Source organism: Sus scrofa, chromosome 13 (assembly GCF_000003025.6).
Source record: "Sus scrofa isolate TJ Tabasco breed Duroc chromosome 13, Sscrofa11.1, whole genome shotgun sequence".
Lineage (NCBI taxonomy): Eukaryota > Metazoa > Chordata > Mammalia > Artiodactyla > Suidae > Sus > Sus scrofa.
This window is the reverse complement of record NC_010455.5, coordinates 96019980-96039217: the sequence shown is the minus strand read 5'-3', so window position 1 is coordinate 96039217 and position 19238 is coordinate 96019980. Positions and strand designations below refer to the sequence as shown.

At 40.8% G+C, this 19238-nt stretch overlaps 1 protein-coding gene across 2 annotated transcripts in view; it reads right to left on the bottom strand.

The window, feature by feature from the left end:
• KCNAB1 (potassium voltage-gated channel, shaker-related subfamily, beta member 1) overlaps window positions 1-19238 on the bottom strand; it is a 393270-nt gene that overhangs the window by 335872 nt on the left and 38160 nt on the right. The window contains exon 1 of one of the 2 annotated variants that reach the window (XM_021068181.1): window positions 2878-2944. The exons of the other annotated variant lie outside the window; for it this stretch is intronic. The gene's annotated coding sequence lies outside the window, so the exon portion shown is untranslated. Of the gene's footprint in view, window positions 1-2877; window positions 2945-19238 lie in introns of those variants that run through there. 2 annotated transcript variants of the gene reach the window in all.

The following is a 19238-nucleotide window of genomic DNA, read 5'->3' as shown; positions in this document are numbered from 1 at the left end:
TGGTAGATGCAGACTGTTACATTTAGAATGGATGGGTGATGAGGTCCTGCTATATAGCACAGGGAATGGTATCCAGTCTCTAGGGGAAAATGAGAGAGAAAAAAAAAAAAAAACAGGTGTGGATGGGCGGCTATGTCACTTTGCTGTACAGCAGAAATTGAAGGAACATTATAAACCAACTATACTTTAATAAAAAATTTGTTTAAATGATAGAAGAGAGTAACCCAAAATCACACGATTGTCCCTGTGGCATTTTTTATCTATAGCTGGAATTCATTGTTTATGTGCTTTTATTTCCATGCAATCCCTCCCAGCTCCAGGCTCTGGGCTTTTCTCTTTTAATAAATGTTTATTCCTTATGTCTGTGTCAAATAGTCCACCATGCTTTGATGTGCCCCAAAGTCAAAATACTCTCTTGATCATTGTGCACAGAATTAATCAAGATTGACAGGACCATTAATGGTGCTAGTTGCTTACACAAGAGAAAAGAAGAAACCCAAGCATCAGGGCTTGGCTGTATGATGTTCTCTGAATCTGACAGGAAAGGAATATCCCAAAAGCATGGAAGGCTGTTCACAATTTTTGGAGATAAAGCTTTCCACCGCCTAGCCCCAGAATCCCTCTTCCAGGCCATTGGAGGTACACAACTCCCTGATAAATGCATATCTAATGGGACAGTATGACAAGTATGTTTCAGAGCCACAATAACAGGGACTTGTCATCCCCTAGAGGGAGTAGCAGGTGATGATGCACTTCCCATGCATTTTTAAAATGATAAGAAGAAAATCAACTCTACATGCTACATCCTGGCACCCTGCTGCATGTCTGGTTGCTGGCTGTCTTTGTTCACACCAAACTATGGTGGAAATTCAATGTCTTTTTTTTTTTTTTTAATCTTTTTAGGGCCACACCCTTGGCATATGGAGGTTCCCAGGCTAGGGGTCAAATTGGACCTGTAGCCACTGCCAGATCCTTAACCCATTGAGTGAGGCCAGGGATTGAACCCTCATCCTCATGAATACTAGTCAGGTTCATTAACCACTGAGCCATGACAAGAACTCAATGACTTTCAAAAAGAGCAAAAATATTTTCAGAATGTATGGACTCATCAGGACAAGTACTTTTTACTGAAGCCTGCAGAAAGTCATTTTTAAAACTGATAAAAGGGAATTCTTTACATATTTTACTCCAGTTTCCTTACTACATATCTCAAAATACAATGTGACAGGCAGCTTTAAGCCATATAAACTTGTTGTTTTTAACACATTTGGGATAAAAAGGCCAAGGTAATTTATGTCACTCAAATTAACACAATGACCTGTGGGTTGCAGCTTCCACAAATTCATCAAAACAGTGACCAAATTCTCATTATGCTTGCTGGCTCTAAGTGATATCTTTGTACTTTCTCTTAACATAGTAATCCTTGTGGAATCTGTTTGACTTCAGGAATGCTGCTGCATCATTACCTTGGGTTTGAAAGGCTGTTTTCTTGCCTTTGGCAAATGTCAGCTGCCTGGCCTTGACACTCTAATTCTATCTCTACAGCTTATGTTGCCATTATCAACAAAATGGTTATGATTACACACTTCTAGTTCCATTCTGGTTAAAAAGAAAATAAGCCCCTGGACAAATAAGCATTTGATCCTCCAGGTCTTTTCATGCAAAACCTAAAATTGCTTTGTGTTAGGGAAGCTGATGAAAAGAGCTAAGGCTCTAAAGACACAGATCTGGGTTTAAAATCCTGTTCTACCACCTTTCATCTGAGGGACCCCCAGTAACTTTCCCAATTTCTCTGAAAGTCTATCTCCATATTTGTTAAAAGGGGGGGGGGAACAGCTAATTTGCCCAGAGATCAAGAGGATTAAAAGAAGATAACCAGCCAGAAGTCCAGTACCTGGTGCTGTCGACCTTCATCAAATGCTACTCTTTCTCCCCTCCCACCCTTTCCTCACATGGAGAGATTACTCTGCCACATTCATGAATAGGGTTAGAATTAGATAATCTTCCATAACAATAATTTAATCATCTGTTATTGATTCTACTTTTGCCTCTATAGCCCAAGAATCAGATACACAAATACATTTGGTTTAAATCCAACCACATCCCCAGTGCCTAGAATGGTTCGTGAAAACATTTAGATACTCAGAAAGCAGAATTATAAGCACAAGCCCCAGGACACCCAAGGTTGCTTAGAAATGGCCAATCAATGGTTCATGCTGTCTCTCTACCACAGTCTACCTCTGCCAATAGCTCTTACTAACCATCAGATCTTTCTTTAATCCTCTTCCCCAAAGATACCAGAAATTTCTGATTTCCTAAACAACTGATCAGTGCCTCTGATCTCCATGAAGTGGCTGGGATTACCAGCCTGAGTTATTCTAGTGCCAGCCTAAAATAAATAAAATTTTATTTCATTGCCTGATTGGCTATACTAAGATATTCAAAAGAGCCACTGGACACCAAAAATACTTCTGAGGGCCTCCAAAACCAGGAAACCCCAATTTAACAGCCACACACTATATGCAAAGACTTTTTCAGAATCAGAAGCAAAAGCCCAAAATTTATCAGATTGAACCAAAGAAGCTGTCATTTTTGTAGGTCAAAGGTCAGCAATTTTAAAGAGTTCAATCTAGTACCTCACAGAGCACCAGCAACGACCCCTGAGAGCTTTGCTCTCCCACAGAAGGAAGGGGATCCTATCACTTCTCTCAAATCTCCCACCACCACGCACCTGCATAAACCCCCTGGCAGTGGCTGCAGGCCCTTCTCACCTGTAGCCCAGCCTCTCTCAATACCCTTCTTATCGCTCTTCCCGGGACGCCCGAGCAGCACTAGCAAGTTCATCCTGGAGCACCAGCCCACCAGGCACACACTCACCTCAGAGCTTCAGAACAGCTTCCACGACGGTACAGGGCCCCCCTCCTGACACGTGGGCTTGCAAACTGGTCCCCAACACGCTGAAGAAAGGCAGCCACTGCAGCTGGGCAGACGGTGGTTCTCCTGAGTCACGGAGCTAACAGGGCGAGGCTTGTCTTGGGTGCCTCAATAGTTCGTCTCCCACTTACCCACCAGAATCTTATAAATTTATATAGAGGCCTTAATGGGGTTCGGTCTCCAACACAGTCCAGGTGGTCCCAACGATACCTTATACTCTCAAGCCTGCATCTTGAGGTGATTCAATGGCTGGCGGAATGTACATTTCAAGGACGGGGAGGGGGTGAGGAGCCGCAGAGAGCCAGGGTCCAGCTTGTGAGTCCACCAGTGGTCACAGACTCCCGTACCTACCAATTGCTTCCTCATGGGTCTTTTGAGAGGCGATGGAAACGACGGCGCCTCTTCTAAACGTTTCCTGGCGCTTCAACCCCACCCCTTCCCCATCAGCACCCACCTGTCACCTCAGTGTTTGCATAACCTCTCCAGGACTTCTGCAGGTAGCAATTAATATAACAAGTCTCGTGTTGCACAGACGTCTCAGTGAAATAAAAAGGGGGCAGGGAACAACCCCTAAAGAATGACAAGGCCCTTGAGAAAACCCGGACACAAGAGGGTTAGAGCGGATTAGACACAAGATGGCGGAAGATCTAACTCCCAGCAGATCTTGTCTTATTATGCGCTCATTATAATACATTAGCATAATAATTCACACCCTACAGGTGCCAGGACTGATGGGAGGTTGACCACCACAGGCCAAAAAGTGGGCGGTGGCCCAATTCCTGGAAATTCCCCACCTCTTCTCAGAAATAGTTGGCATAATCCTCCCACTCCTTAGCCTATAAAATTACCCAGCCTATGAAAACCAACAACCCCTTACTTCAGGGCCATTCTCACCTCCTGAGAGGGCCCCAATTCTGCCTCTGGAAGGTGTATCTCTCTCAAAAAACCTGCCTTCACTGTTCTGTATCTTGCTCTTGAATTGTTTCCTGCGTGAAGCCAAGGACCCATACCTGGCAGCCTCACCTGAGATCTAGACTCACCTGAGTTCCATGGATTCACCTGAGACCTGGGACATAATCATTTCCTGCAACAGTTTAATTTTTCAACAGACTATAAGCCCCATCAAAGAAGAATATCAGTTTATTCACCTTGTGTTCCTTATACTGAGCACAGTACCTGGCCCACAGCAGATGGTCATTAAATATTGATTGAATTGAGTACTAATTATAGGCCATAAACCAATTTACCATTACCGATGACATACTCAGTATTAATGTCAAGGGCATGAGTTTAGTTTAACTACCACTGCTGCCATTTATATGAACTACATTCTCTAAGTTATCCAACTTCTATAGCCTCCCTGTTCCCATCTCAAAGACAGGCTAATTGACCCTACTTTTCTGAGTTGTTATGAAGATTAAATGAGATAATTTCAGAGGCACACTTAGGGTACGGCCTATCATACAGTAAGCACTCAGAAATTAGAACGAGTATGATTTTATTACTCAGAATGATTGCCTCTTAAAATTAGTAACTAATGGGTAATGGGTTTAAAGAAAGAGTAGCACCAAAGGCAGGTAGAAGCATAGATTATTTCCAAAGAAGTCTGCCTGCTCTGAGAGACTGCAGTTTTGAGAACCTGCTAATGGTGTGTCACAGCCTGATGTGTTTGATGCAAACACAGATTCCACTATCCCCAGGTGAAAAAAAAATGAATGTTCCAACCTTTATTTCGCACATCCTCTGGGAAGATACGCCTGGATCTGAACTTTCAAGAAATTAGAGTTTGGCTTGAATCGAGCTCTGAGTCCTTGTTAAATCATTCCAACATGCTGCTGTTCAAGAACAAGGCTGGGCCGGAATCATTTACATGGATGCCCTTCCCTGAGGTCACTTAGCAGATAACCATTTGCTTTGAGCGTAAATCCTCCTTCTTCCAACAATGAGGGCAATGACAGGATGTTAGGGGGGCTTTGATTTTTTTTTTTTTTTTTTTTTTTTTTTTTTCCTTTTACAGCCACACCTGCAGCATATGGAAGTTCCTGGGCTGGGGGCGGAATCAGAGCTGCAGCTGCCGGCCTAAGCCACAGGCATGGCAACACTGGATCCAAGCCACAGCTTGCAGCAACTCCAGATCCTCAACCCGCTGAGCCAGGCCAGGGATCAAACCGGCATCCTCACAGAGACAACATCAAGTCGTTAACCCTCTGAGCCACAACAGGAACTCCGGGAGGTTTGATCTTTAACGAGGCTTCATTTTTTATCTTGAGGGGATAGATAAGGGGAATGGCTTATTATGTATTATCAGATTCCCCAAAATAAAGGTGAGTGACATGAGTGGCACAAGCCTCCCCAGTCAGTCCCAGCCTTCAAGGAGGAAATTGGGACATCACCCATGTCCCTCAGAGGCTGCGCAAACATGTGAGTATGTTGCAGTCTTGGCAGAATCTTCCAACTGACTAAACTGATAAGACTCTAAGTACTGTTCTTGGGTAACTGAGAGAATACAGGCACAGGATTGCAGGAGGACAGCTTCTAATCCCTCACCCCATCCTCAGCCGACCACAAATCTGACCTGCTTTAGTGGCTAAGTAGCTTTGAAATCTGGCCCTGAGTTCCCTGCTTCCCCACTTGTCTCACTAAATCCGTTCTCCAAATGGCAGTCAGAGTGTGTTCATTTTGAAACATCACTCTCCATTGCTTCAAAGCCTTCCACGGCTCCCCATTTATGTGCTAATAGTCACAACTCTACACTGTCCAGAAGGCCTCCTGGTCTGGCCCTTGTCTGCCTCGGCAGTGGCACCTCTCACTCCTTCCCTCTGGCCCTCTGCATGTGGTTCACACTTCAGAGCTTTGCCCTCCCCAGATTCCCCCCATTCCAGGCCTGCACTCTTGCTGTTCCTTCTGCTTAGCGTCCTCACCTCCCGCCTATGCTCACCCTGCAGATCTCAGCCCAATTAGGTTAAACCCCTTTGCAATACCCTCTGTGGGTAACGACTTCATATCATCCCTTGCTACCTAGCAGTGGCTGCAAGTTTACAATCACTTATCTTATTCTGTCTCCCACACATCTCCCAACTAGAGAGTTGGCTCCACAAGTGCCCCCATCAGTTTGTGTCTCTATCTCTGAAGCTTGGTCTAGTGTCTACACATAGTAGGGATGTCATAATTTGCTGTTGATTTTTGAACGATCGAAGGTGAGATATTTTATTTTTTTATTCATAAAAAATATCTTTTTATGTCTTTTTCAAGTCTCCTAGGGAGGCGAATAAAATGAAATCATCCCTGGGAAAGATTAGAAACTTTTTCTCTGCTCACAAGAATGGTCCAGGTGAAGAAAGTACCACCTCTTCCACAGCTCTGCGGGAGTCTCAGTTCTCTACACCACTCCCTCTCCAATATCCACATTTGTGGGATAAATTACCACCATTATTCAGAGCCAGGAAGATACTTGACTCTTCTCAAGAACTAACATGGTTGAAGATCATGAAGTTCCCTTTTGACCCCAGAAAAAAAAGTCTTTGTCATTTATTGTTTGATCCCTGGAATATGGAGGACAAAGCTCCCTGTGCAGCTACATTTATCAGTATCACCCTCTCTGGCCTCTGGCCTGATTTCCTTCCACATTTTGATCTGAGAGCCCCTTCAGAGCATCTTCCTGTAAACATCCTTTGCTGAGCCTGCTCCATCTCCACTGCTACTCCACTGGGCAGCCCGCCATGTGCCTGGACACCATCTGGGATTGTCACACAGATAAAAATGTATTCCTGATTTTCCTGGAGTCATTCATTTCCTTTGAGTAATTACCACAGAATTATGAGAAGCACTGAGGTAAGCAAGTGTGTTGGCTGTGGGTAAGTAAACAAACTTATTTTTCCATTACTGCGTCATCTCTTTCAATCTTCATTGGAGCATAACATGATAGCAATGAGCAAACTCGCCTTTGAATGTCTTTTCCTCAATAGTGCCTGACTGATCTCCATGTGTGCACGTTACAATAGCACCTGGCATTATGAAGCTGAGGGAGTCATTTCAGGATTGAGTCTATTACGTCAGGCCTGAAAGGCATCTATCTGCACCTTCTGATGTTATCCAGACGAATCAACTGCTCATTGTCCAGACATCCAGCTCACTGCATTGACCATATGCCTAAAAGTAATGCATGCTTGCAAATTCCGAATATCAATTGTTGCAGATAATTACTCAACAAATCAAGAAATAACATCAAAGGACCTTGAAATAAGTATTCAATAAAGATAATTTCAGCTAATGTTTCACTGTATTTTTTTCTAGTCTTTATTTCTCTGAGTTTACTCAGACACACACAGACCACCACTGTAACCATCACCACACACAACAGATATAGGATCATTGAAAATTCAGTATTGAATTTTTGTATCCTGCCTTTCATTTCCATAAAATTCATGTTTTTTCTTTGCTTTTTCATTCTTTTTTTTTTTTTTTTTTTTTTTTTTTTTTTTTTGTCTTTTCTAGGGCCGCTCCTGTGGCATATGGAGATTCCCAGGCTAGGGGTCTAATTGGAGTTGTAGCCACTGGCCTATGCCAGAACCACAGCAACGAGGGATCTGAGCCGCATCTGCAACCTACACCACAGCTCACAGCAATGCCAGATCCTTAACCCACTGAGCGAGGTCAGGGAACAAACCCTCAACCTCATGGTTCCTAGTCCGATTCACTAACCACTGAGCCACAACGGGAACTCCATCATTCTTATTATTTTTAATGATAACATTCTTTTACATTTTATCTTGGCTAATCATTTTTAAGACTTAAATCCTCTTGTTTTAAGCCCTTGTAAACATTATAGTACAGTGTTTTTTAAATTTTTATTAGAGTATAGTTGATTTACAATGTTGCCAATTTCTGCTATGTAGCAAAATAACCCAGTCATACATATATATACATTCTTATTTTATATTCTTTCCCATCATGGTCTATCACAGGAGATTGGATATAGTTCCCTGTGCTGTACAGCAGGACCTAATTATTTATCCATTCTAAGTGTAATAGTTGGTATCTACTAGACCCAAACTCCCAGTCCCTCCTACTCCCTCCCCCCCTCCCTTGGCCACCACGTATCTGTTCTCTATGCGAATCTGTTTCTGTTTTGAAAATATGTTTATTTGTGCTATATTTTAGATGCCACATAAAATTGATATCATATGACATTTGTCAAAAAAGTGTAAAATAAAATTTTATCTTAAAATAATGAAAAAATCAAGAAATAAAAATTTGCTGGAAAGCATCAGGTAGTAAGCAAGCCCTGAAGACAATTTCCAATCAATAAGTCATTTGACTCTTTTCCTCATTCTCCCCTGTGATTTGTAGCTCTTTACAAATAAAATAAGGTGTTAAAAATACAGCTTCTAGTGCTGTAATTTGATTCCTTTCTCTGACTAATCGAGAGTATTGTCCTCAGCACCCCACGGCACCCCCTTTCCTTTCTGCCCACATTCACACTGAGTACCATCTTAGATCTTCCCCTGGATGACATCAAATACAGCCTGACAGCTCAGATTTCATTATCTCTCACAAAGGAATTTTTCTTTTCTTTTTTCTTAATCTTTGAAATATCCACTTTGCATTTGTTCAAACCTGACTTCTGGACTAAACCTGGTGAATAATCAAATTTGGAGGCATCCACCCATTCATTTCTCCACCCCATGTCCTCTTTGAGAAAATAAAGGGAATTTGAAAAATGGAAGGGAAGTTTCCAGAAGGGCAGCATGTAGCCAAGGGAGACTCAATAGAAATTCCAGACAAAGGCACCTGCTGAGGCCAGTTCATAGCTCACTTACAAGGACACTGTGGGGAGTAGAAAAAAAAAAAAAACAGGGCCTGGAATCAGAAGACATGGCTTTTTGTCCTAGTGCTGCCACTTATTCCTGTGACTTTAGGACCATCTCTGGACTCGATTTGGCGAGGGGTGGGGTGTCACTTTAGTTAGCATAACTGCTTCTAGCACAGTTCCCGCCACATAAGGTGATCTTTTGGATGAGTGGATGAATAAATTATGTGAGTGTTTTGTAAATGTTGGGCATTACAGCTTGCTTTTTCCTTCATGCAGCCTGGACAAACAACATCCATCTCCTCCCACCCTCTGGCCCCAGAAAGCATAGACAGAACCGAGGGAGGATTGCCCAGATTTTTTGTGCTACAAATGCGATCCTTCTCACTGCATAGGAGAGGGAGGGGAGGAAGGATCATAATCCAGGACAGTATGAAAACTAAGGATGAAATCTGCACATATTCAAGTCTCACCTGAATTCTATTCTTGATCCAAAGCTCCAAGAAAAGTGAAATATACACAAAGCTACGTGGAGGGGCAACTGGATTTCTAGAGCAGGACCACATTCTAAAACCAAGCAAGAGGAAGCAGAGGTCTTCCTGGTCAGGGAGCTGCCCTCCTGAGCAGCAACCCTCCGCTCACCATCCGAGGTTCAGCCTATGCCTCATTGCCTTGCGGTCCGTAATGCAATATGACTTGACAGTTGCATAGTGAGCATCCATGATGAGTCCAGACCACTGCAGATGCCCTGCAGGGGAAAGGGATAGTTGGCACAGTCTACTGATGACTTAGTAGTTTTAAAGAAATGACAGGAAGGTAATGTTTTTAACATTCTAATGTGGACCATAGAGTCCACTCATGTGAAATTAGCTCATTTTGATTTCCATCACCTGCTGTAAGCTACAGCTTATCTTTCTTTCTGCTGTTCTTGAGGAAGCTTCACTATGCAGTGAAGGGCAATGAATGAAAAGACGCTGGAGGTGTTTCACCTTGACAAGAGAATAAACTCTTTGAAATGAATTTCACAGGCCTGTTCACACATGGATAATGAGTACTCATGTCATCCTCCCATACAACATGCTTCATTATGCCTCATTATGGAATTTTCCAGACATTTTATGATGTGGCATGGAATGTTTATATACCCACATTCCAGAAAGCATCTGTGTCAGAATGAACAGAAATGCATGCAGTCTATATTTTGTCTAAAATGTCAAAACCATAACATCTATTGGGAAATATTTGCACATTCTCAAAGTGTCTGCTCTTATACTAAGGTTGATTGATATGGATATTGGTTTATTAATTAGCATAAATATTGACATATGAAGCAGCACCACAGGATCTATTCCCCGAAAGAGAGCATTCTCCACCACTCAGAATAAACCCTAAATATGATATCCATTAGCATAAATGCAATCTATTTCCCTGCCACAGTACCATTGCACATGCTATTTGCACTCCTTAGACATGGATTGAGCACATCCCAATCCAATTCCAATTCAGCTTACACATTCCTTCGAGGAGCCTTCCCTGGCTCTTGCTTCTCTTCCAACCAAGCTAAGCTGTGTCTCCTCTGTGTACTATTGACACCATGCACTCTGATTAGGACACATCACCTCTAAAGGTCATTGTGTACAAATTTACTTCTCCACTTGACTGTTTCTCTTTTTTTAAGATTTTAAAAATAAGTAAAATTTTAAAAGATTAAAAAACATAGAATCTATTCCTCTTTTAGCACTGAATACACGAGTCATAGTGGATGGTTATCCACGAAGACAGGCTGGAAGCATACCTGCCTGTTATGCACTTCTGTTGCTATGTGCTCTTGAAAACTATACATTGGAAATAAATATTCCAGAGCTAAGATTTCTTTTTAAGTCTCATCAGCTGTCACTTCAATTGGTATGAATGAATGAGGTTTCAAGATATAACCTCTGCCTTGCCTTGTATATATAGCACGTCCCTATTTAGTAAGAGTGGTGGCTAATTAGTGCCTATTGTGGGAACAGGGCAGGTGGTCAGGACGAAGGCTCCTCCATCAGCTGACTTACCCAGAATTAACATTTTGTTCTGTTTGCTTACAGCATGGAATTCAGCTCATCATCAGCATAGGCAAGTACTTTTCCCTTCCTCATTAGCATAAACACTCATAGCATACTCAGGGTACAACACAGGAACACCTCTCTCCCTCTCTGAGTTGTCAGAGATGTTCTTAGCCAAGTATGTTAATGACTAAGAAGGGGCATTTGGAAACTTAAACGCTCTTAATGAACATGCTTTATGCTCCTCCCTACCCCTCTTCCTCCCAATCTCTCAAGTCGTCATATTTTTAACACAACACTGCTACAGCTGCACTTCAGAGAAAGCCAAGCTGAGACAAAGATGAAGCCTTGTTCCTATGGAAAGCAAGTCCTGGGAAGCATGCATGAAAAAAAGAGGCAGGCAGAGGAGTTCTAAACACTTCTCAGAGAACAGAATTATTCCAAAGCCAAGTTGGACCAGAGGCAACCTTAAGGAATATGAAATTATGACAATCAATCCCCTTTCCAAAACTGGGGTGCAGAACAGGACCCACCAGCCCTGATCAAAGAACTGGATAAGGATTCAGTATGGCAGGTCTAAGGAAACTGGGGGTTTTGGCAACTTGAATTAAAAAAATCTAATTCTAACCTAAACCTCCAAGGCAAATCTAACTCTCCATCCTTACTCTGGTTATTTTAGAACTTTGCAGTGAAAGGAGCAAATCCCAAGGCCAAAAAAAAACTAACTAGTTTGGGGATTTCTTTTTCTCTTTGTGGCTCCTCTTAGTATGGGTTTTAACCTCATTTCACCCAAATAAAATTGCTTGATCAGCTCTCATTCTCTTCTTCCTAAGCAGAAAAAGTTCTGGTTGTCAAACATTCCTAAAGTTAGCCTGACTCATCCTGTGAATGGCACCTCTGGGGCTGTGCAGTAGGAAGACTTGCTTGAATAAAACCAAGTAAGCTCTCTAAGCATTTCCCTTCCCCAGTTTATCTTTTTAGTCATTTTCACATGAGCACAACTAACACAGGCTCTCTGCTCTTCTACCTGTCTATCTTAAAAGATAGTGTTTCATGTAGGTGCATCAAAGTGCATTAGATATGTATCATGCTTAATTTTTTAATGTCTGAAATAAATATGTATCACTTGGGGTCCCAACAGAAAACAGATGGCACACTCAAATTAGTCAATTCAAACCAGGTTTATTTGCACAGGTGCAGAAGAATTGTAAGAGACACTGCAGTAATGCAGGGGGAGCAGAGCAGAGAGGACGGATAGGTTGCCAAAACTGGGTTGGAGAGAGTCATGTAGAGAAGGCTATCATGAGTTCATTGTCAAGGACTTACAATCTTGACAATGGTCAAGGCATACAGTCAGCCTAAGGTGATCCCCTGCAGGGATCCCACCCCACTTTCCTCCCCTGCTGCTGGGGCCCCATTGGCCAAACCAGATGGTAAGGGCTTCCCAGGGAAGCCATACAGGTCTGCCTCCTGGGGCAGAGAGTAGGGTGCAGAAATGGAGAGAGTAGACCTGGAAAAGCAAATAGAAGATAACTGGCACAAATAGAAGCTTTGTTTTATAAAATTAAAGTTCAATATTTTCATTTACCTAAACTAGCTATAAGTTCACAGTTTAAATTTCTTAATTTCCAGGGACAATGTGAGGTTCTGCCAATTCCTTTAATACACTCCTTGAAAAATCAATGAAAAAATAGAAATTTCCATAGGATTTTCCTTATGTGGGTCTTTTGTTTTTATAGATACATTTTTCCCATCCTTCGGCCAAGAAATAAAATATAAAAGGATCGAAAGCTGAAAATGTCAGAGTGAAGCTTTGCTGTTCATATAGCCAAGCATCAAATGCTTACATAAAATTCTAATTCTCCTTCCTTCATATTTTTTCAAACATTCATTAAGCAACTACTATGTCCCAAATGCACTGCAATACAGATTAAAAGAAAATAAATAAACTTTACCCATATTGACTTAACAACAACAAAAAAGATGTCAGGAAGGAGGTAGTTATGTTTCATTTGTTTTTGGTTCACAAACAAGGGGCAGTTTAGAAGGTAGGTCCGGCTTTAGCCTTGGTCTGATTTGGGGCTCATTGATGTTTCCAGGCTCCTTCCCTTATCTCTTTCTCTTAACAGAGCTTGTCTGGACACTCATGAAGTTTCTTTTTGTGAAGGGATGGTTATAAGAATCTAAGCCTCATGCTCTCTTACCACCGAACACAGAAGAGAAGCAATGCCTATAAAATTCTGGGTTCGCTCTGATCAGATAGGCTTATATCAGCCTTGAACCATCCACTGAAGCCAGGAAAATGAGGAGCTCTGATTAAGTCAGTGAGAGCCCAATATTAGGACTGAGCATGGAGCCAATCCAATCCCAACAACCTGACAATGAAGGAGGGACAGATCCCCAAAGGGCAATCTGAGGTCTGTTGTCAGAAGAAACAGGGAAGGAATGCCATGGAAGTAACCATCACAAAATGAAGACGCATGCAAAAATGTTCCAGAAGCAAAATGAAGGGAGCAGCGAACTCCCCTAATGGGCTGGGTGATATTTTATCCACTTCTTGAAGGAGGTATAGGGTATGATGGTTTGTGAGAATGTAGTGAAGAGATGAGAATGACAGAGTTTACCTGGGTGCCAGCAAGGATGTTCTATATCATTCTGGGTGTTCTAATTATTCAATCTAATCTCATGTTTTTCTGCAAATTCATTTTTATATTTATTAACATCATCAACTTCTATTACAGGTGAAGTTTCTAGTGATGTAATCTAGACATGGAAAGCAAAGTGGAGAAGTGGAATGATTGCAGGTGAAATTCAATCTACGAAATACCTTGGCTTAAACTAAAATAACCAAAAATTCATACCAAGGTGGATTTTTATTTTTTTTATTTTTTTTTTTTTTTGTCTTTTTGCTATTTCTTGGGCTGCTCCCGCGGCATATGGAGGTTCCCAGGCTAGGGGTCAAATCGGAGCTGTAGCCACCGGCCTACGCCAGAGCCACAGCAATGCAGGATCTGAGCCACGTCTGCAACCTACACCACAGCTCACGGCAACGCCGGATCATCAACCCACTGAGCAAGGGCAGGGACCGAACCCGCAACCTCATGGTTCCTAGTCAGATTCATTAGCCACTGCGCCATGACAGGAACTCCCTGGATTTTTAATTTTTAAAAAATTATCTGAGTAATTGAATTATGCATGCAGATACAAACCAATATAGTGCAATCTACAAAATTAAGCTCAAGAAATCAGCCTTGGAATGTTGCCTTCTTCTTGAAAATGTTCTTTCTAAGAATCCCTTATCTACCCCAGAATTGGCAAAGAAAATAGTAAGAAGGCTTTTTTATGATTCTCTTTTTAAGTGATTGACAAAAATCACTTAAATATGTAATTATCAACTGCTTGGGGATTTAAGAGACATTTAATTTTGGTGTTGTACATATTGGCTATTTCATTGAAATGTTTTCTCTTTTGTCAGAATACCATAATTTAAAAATCTAAGAAAATCAATTGACATCTGTTTCAAAATTATCAACCTAGCTGCCCAATTGGCATGCCCTTATTTCTACTCAAATGGGTAAGAGTAAAGAATTTGTCAATTCTAGTCAGAGAGAAGTGTCTTCTATATGCTAATAGCTTTGAGAATATCCATAAGCTGTAAAACATGCAAAAGCAGATTTTAAAAAGAATTGACAAAGGAGTTCCCATCGTGGTGCAGTGGTTAACGAATCCGACTAGGAACCATGAGGTTGCAGGTTCGATCCCTGGACTTGCTCAGTGGGTTAAGGACCCAGTGTTGCCGTGAGCTGTGGTGAAGGTTGCAGATGCGGCTCAGATCCTGTGTTGCTGTGGCTCTGGCGTAGGCTGGTGGCTACAGCTCCGACTGGACCCCTAGCCTGGGAACTTCCATATGCCGCGGGAGTAGCCCAAGAAATGGCAAAAAGACAAAAAAAAAAAAAAAAAAAAAAAGAATTGACCAAACCCAGAGTCATGACATAAAAAGGAATTGTCCACCTGGGAAGTAGGCTCTTAAAGCACTGCAGAAAACAAACCATGACTTGAAGGCAAGAAACTCCCAAGAATAAAGTTGCATTTGTCAAGAATTTATGAGTTCTTAGCACTCTGCCAAGTCCTATGAACATGCTTAACATATTTCATCCTTATAGCATTATTTTAAACAAGTATTACTATTATTCACACTTTACAGTCGAGGGAAATGGTCCATAGGAAGGTTATGTCACCCAACAGCAAGCACACCATTAGCAATGCAGGTTGGCTATGGTTTTAAACCCAATGCTATTTTACTCTATAGCCCATGTTGTGATTTTAGAAGTGAGTTCCTCTAGATCATCAAGAAATGGATAGCATTTCTATACTGTCTAGCCTAGGGCCATACCACCCTGAACATGCCCGATCTTGTCTATACTATCTAAATTATTTTAGAACATGAGTCAGCAAACTTTTTCCATAAGGACCAGAGAGTAAATAGTTTCAATTTTGTGGGTCATACAGTCTCTGTTACAACTACTTCAACTCTGCCCTTGTAATGGGAAAACACCCGCAGATAATATATTAATGGATGGTCATAAATATCTCCCAAAAGAACCTTATTTACAAATGCAAGTGGTAGATCAGATTTGAACTGTGGGCCATAGGTTGCCAACCCTTATACTAGAGCATAGAAAAGATGAAAAGACAATCATTTTTTACGAAGCTCTTACAGAATTAATACCAAAATGAGTGAAATGAAATGCAAAAAAATAAAAATTATTTGATTTATGAATATAGAGATACAAAGTATATAGAGGTAAAAATTTTACAAATTGAAACTAATAGCAAATAAAAGACCATTGCATAGTGACTAGAGTTTATTTCAGTAGTACAAGGAGATGCAACTTTTAAGAATCTATTACTATAATTAGTATAAATAAAATAGATGAGACATGATTATTTCTTCAGAAACATTGTTCAGAATTCGACATCCATATCTAATTTTAAAAATCTTGGTAAACTAGGAATTACAATATTACCTTGATATGATAAATAATACTTATGCAAAAAAAACTTTCGTCATTTTTAATAAGACTTACATACTAAAGGAGTTCCAGGAAACAAATTTGACTAGGAACCGTGAGGTTGTGGGATCCCTAGCCTTGCTCAGTGGGATAAGGATCCAGCGTTGCTGTGAGCTGTGATGTAGGTCACAGACGAGGCTCGGATCCTGCATTGCTGTGGCTGTGGTATAGGCCGGCAGCTGTAAATCTGATTCAACCCCCAACCTGGGAACCTCCATATGCAATGGGTGCAGCTCTAAAAAGCAAAAAGACTTACCTACTAAAGACATCTCCATGAAAATCAAAAATAAGGTAGAGATAGCCTTCCCCAACACTATTATTTAATATTATTTAGAGAGTTCTAGCCAACATAATGAGATCAGAAAAAAATTAGCCAAAATTATAATAACTTGTAGGTAACATAATTGTTACAAAAACTAATAAGGATAAAGTGGAAAAGCAAGTTAGGAGTTTCAGTTTCTGACCTGGCATGTAAGGGAAGTCATTATTCAGTCCTAATGGAAAGTAAAATACAGAACAACGGAAAATCAACAACTCTTCTTACATATGTCAGAGAACTGAGGTCCCAGGGCTGACTGCTGCCCCAAATATGGAGAGGTAGACAGGCAAATACAGAGAATCATACTTACTGGAACACAAACCCAGGAGCAGAAACCTCTGTGGGAACCAGTGCCAGGGTAGGAAAACTGAAATTATACTTAAAGAAATGCTGGAGGCTCTTTGTGGAAAACTCTGAGAATTAAAAACTCCGGGAGGGGGCCCTCTATGGGGACACCTGTGCTTTTGTTAGTTTTACTTCCAGGAGTTCTACCAAATTCTCACAGTGAAGATCAGAGAAAAAAGAGAAAAATTCTTTCCTGCTTTTCTCAGGGGAGGGGGAAAGTTATAACTATCTTGACATATTCTGAAGCTTTCTCTTCAACAAGCTCTGTCCTTAAAAGCAGCTATCTTACCAGAGACTAACCTACATGAGGTTTTATTAGAGCATAACTGATTGGGAGGAAGAAAGATACACAACTCCAGATCCTTCCAGGTACCAGAAAGGTAAAGTCATTCAGCAGAAAAAATAACAAAGCTAATCTAGTTCCACACAAAGGAATGATCAGCATCAGAAATGATAACTGCATATATACTCTGTAAGAAACATAAATTTTTTTTCTAAGGATTTAAATCATTTTAAAAGAATATTGACTCATTAAAATAAAAGTAATGGCAGGGAGTGTCCGTCGTGGCTCAGTAGAAATTAATCTGTTTAGAAGCCATGAGGACACACGTTTGATCCTTGGCCTTGCTCAGTGGGTTAAGGATCCAGCATTGCCGTGAGCTGTGACGCAGGTCGCAGATGTGGCTCAGATTCCACGTTTCTGTGCCTGTGGTGTAGGCCGGCAGCTACAACTCTGATTCAACTCCTAGCCTGGGAACTTCCAAATGCCACAAGTGCAGCCTTTAAAAGCAAAAAATAAAATAAAATTAAATTAAATTAAAATAAAATAGGTTCACCTGCAGGAAAAGAGCTTCTCTTGTCTTCTAGGGCCTCAGAGTAAAGGAGAAGAGAAAAATGCAAAATGATAATTACAACGGATACAACATTAAAGTTTGTTTTTACATTTTCAAACATACACTGTTAAATATCTTTTAAAAAGAAAGTTTGAGAAATATATATTACAATATTGATTTCTTGATATTTATAAATAGTTACAGTAAAAAAAAAATACTATAAGGAAAACCACCAAGAGTAAGCAATTTTGGCAGTTCCTGCTCTGGGGAAGTGGGTTAAGAATCTGACTGCAGTTGACTCAAGTCACTGCAGAGGCATGGGGTCAATCCCTGCCCAGTGCATTTGGTTAAAGGATTTGGTGTAGCTCGCAGCTGCAACTTGATTCAATCTCTGACCCAGAACTTCCCTATGCTGTGGATAGGGCCATTAAAAAAAAAAAAAAAAAAAAAGTAAGCAATTTTGGGGTGAACGAATTGTGATTTTTATTTTTCTACATTTCTCAAGTTTTCTAGAATTATGATATTTATTTTAAAAAACCACAATGAGATAAGCCATGAAAATTGGACTCAATAACATCTTAAACATAGCCCTATCTATGGAAATGAGGAAAGGACTTATCTAGCAATAATCCCCATGAGAAGCTTAAAGTATTCATAGAAATTCAGTCAGGGATGAGAACAACTCTCTCAGAGGGAGCAGTGTGTGAGAGGACCATGAAGCAAGAAAGAGAATGAATGGTGTGTTCAAGAAATATCATGTGGTTCAGCACGAGCTTGTGACGTGAGAGGGAATGAAATTGATGAGAAATTAAGCCATAAGTTAATGTCCAATGCAAAGGAATCTAGGCTGTGCTAAGGAGTCTAGGCTTGAGGGCGAGGGAGAATTGGAGGAAGATGGTCAAAAGGTACAAAGTCCCAGTTATAAGATAAATAAGTACTAGGGATGTAAAGTGTGGTATGATGACTAAAGTTAACTTCTATATGGTATATTTGATAGTTGTTAAAAGAGTAGATCCCAAGAAGTCTTATTATAAGAGAAAAAAAAAATTTGTTTTTGCTTTTTTTAATCAATATGAGATGATATTCACTAAATTTATTGTAGTAATCATTTCATGATGTGTGTAAGTCAAATCACTATGCTGTACACTTTAAACATATACAGTGCTATGTGCCCATTTATAGATAAATAAAACTAGAAGGAAAAATAATTTATACTTGAATTTGGAAGCCAGGGAAGCCACTAATGAATTTTAAGTAGGGGAGTGACACGATTTGATTGCTGTTTGAAATTCCTGGCTTCACTACAGGTGATGGAGTAAAATGAGGGAAGACAGATCAGGCTTTGCAGTGGTTAAAGTAAGAAGTAATGAAAATGGATCTAGATGTGAGAGATCATTATGAAATAGAATAGGTGGGACTTAACAGCTTATTGAGTGCCCATGGGGCAGAGGTTGAGATGAAAGATGAGTCAAGCAGGGTGCCCAGGCTTCTCACCTAGCAATAATATACCTCATGGTTTTCTTCTCCAAGAATAGATATGGGGGGCAGGGGGTTCAAGAAGCAGATTAGAGGTGAGGAGAATGATTCATTTCATTTTGGACATGCTGAGTTGAATTGACTGTGAGTCATTTAGGTAGAAATACCCAATTGTCAGAAGAGACAATGGGACAAGAGAAAAAGATTTCAGAGTTTAGAATTATGGATGGTAGTTTACCCCACCAAGGGTGCGGATGAGATAACTCATAGGAAATTATAAAGGGGACCGGAAAGCCCACTGAGCACGGAGCTCTGAGCAGCACCAGTGTTGTAGGGTCAGTGATGAAAGAGGATTCATCAGACAAAATTCAAAGAGGAAATTAAAGATACTGAGATGAGTTAGGA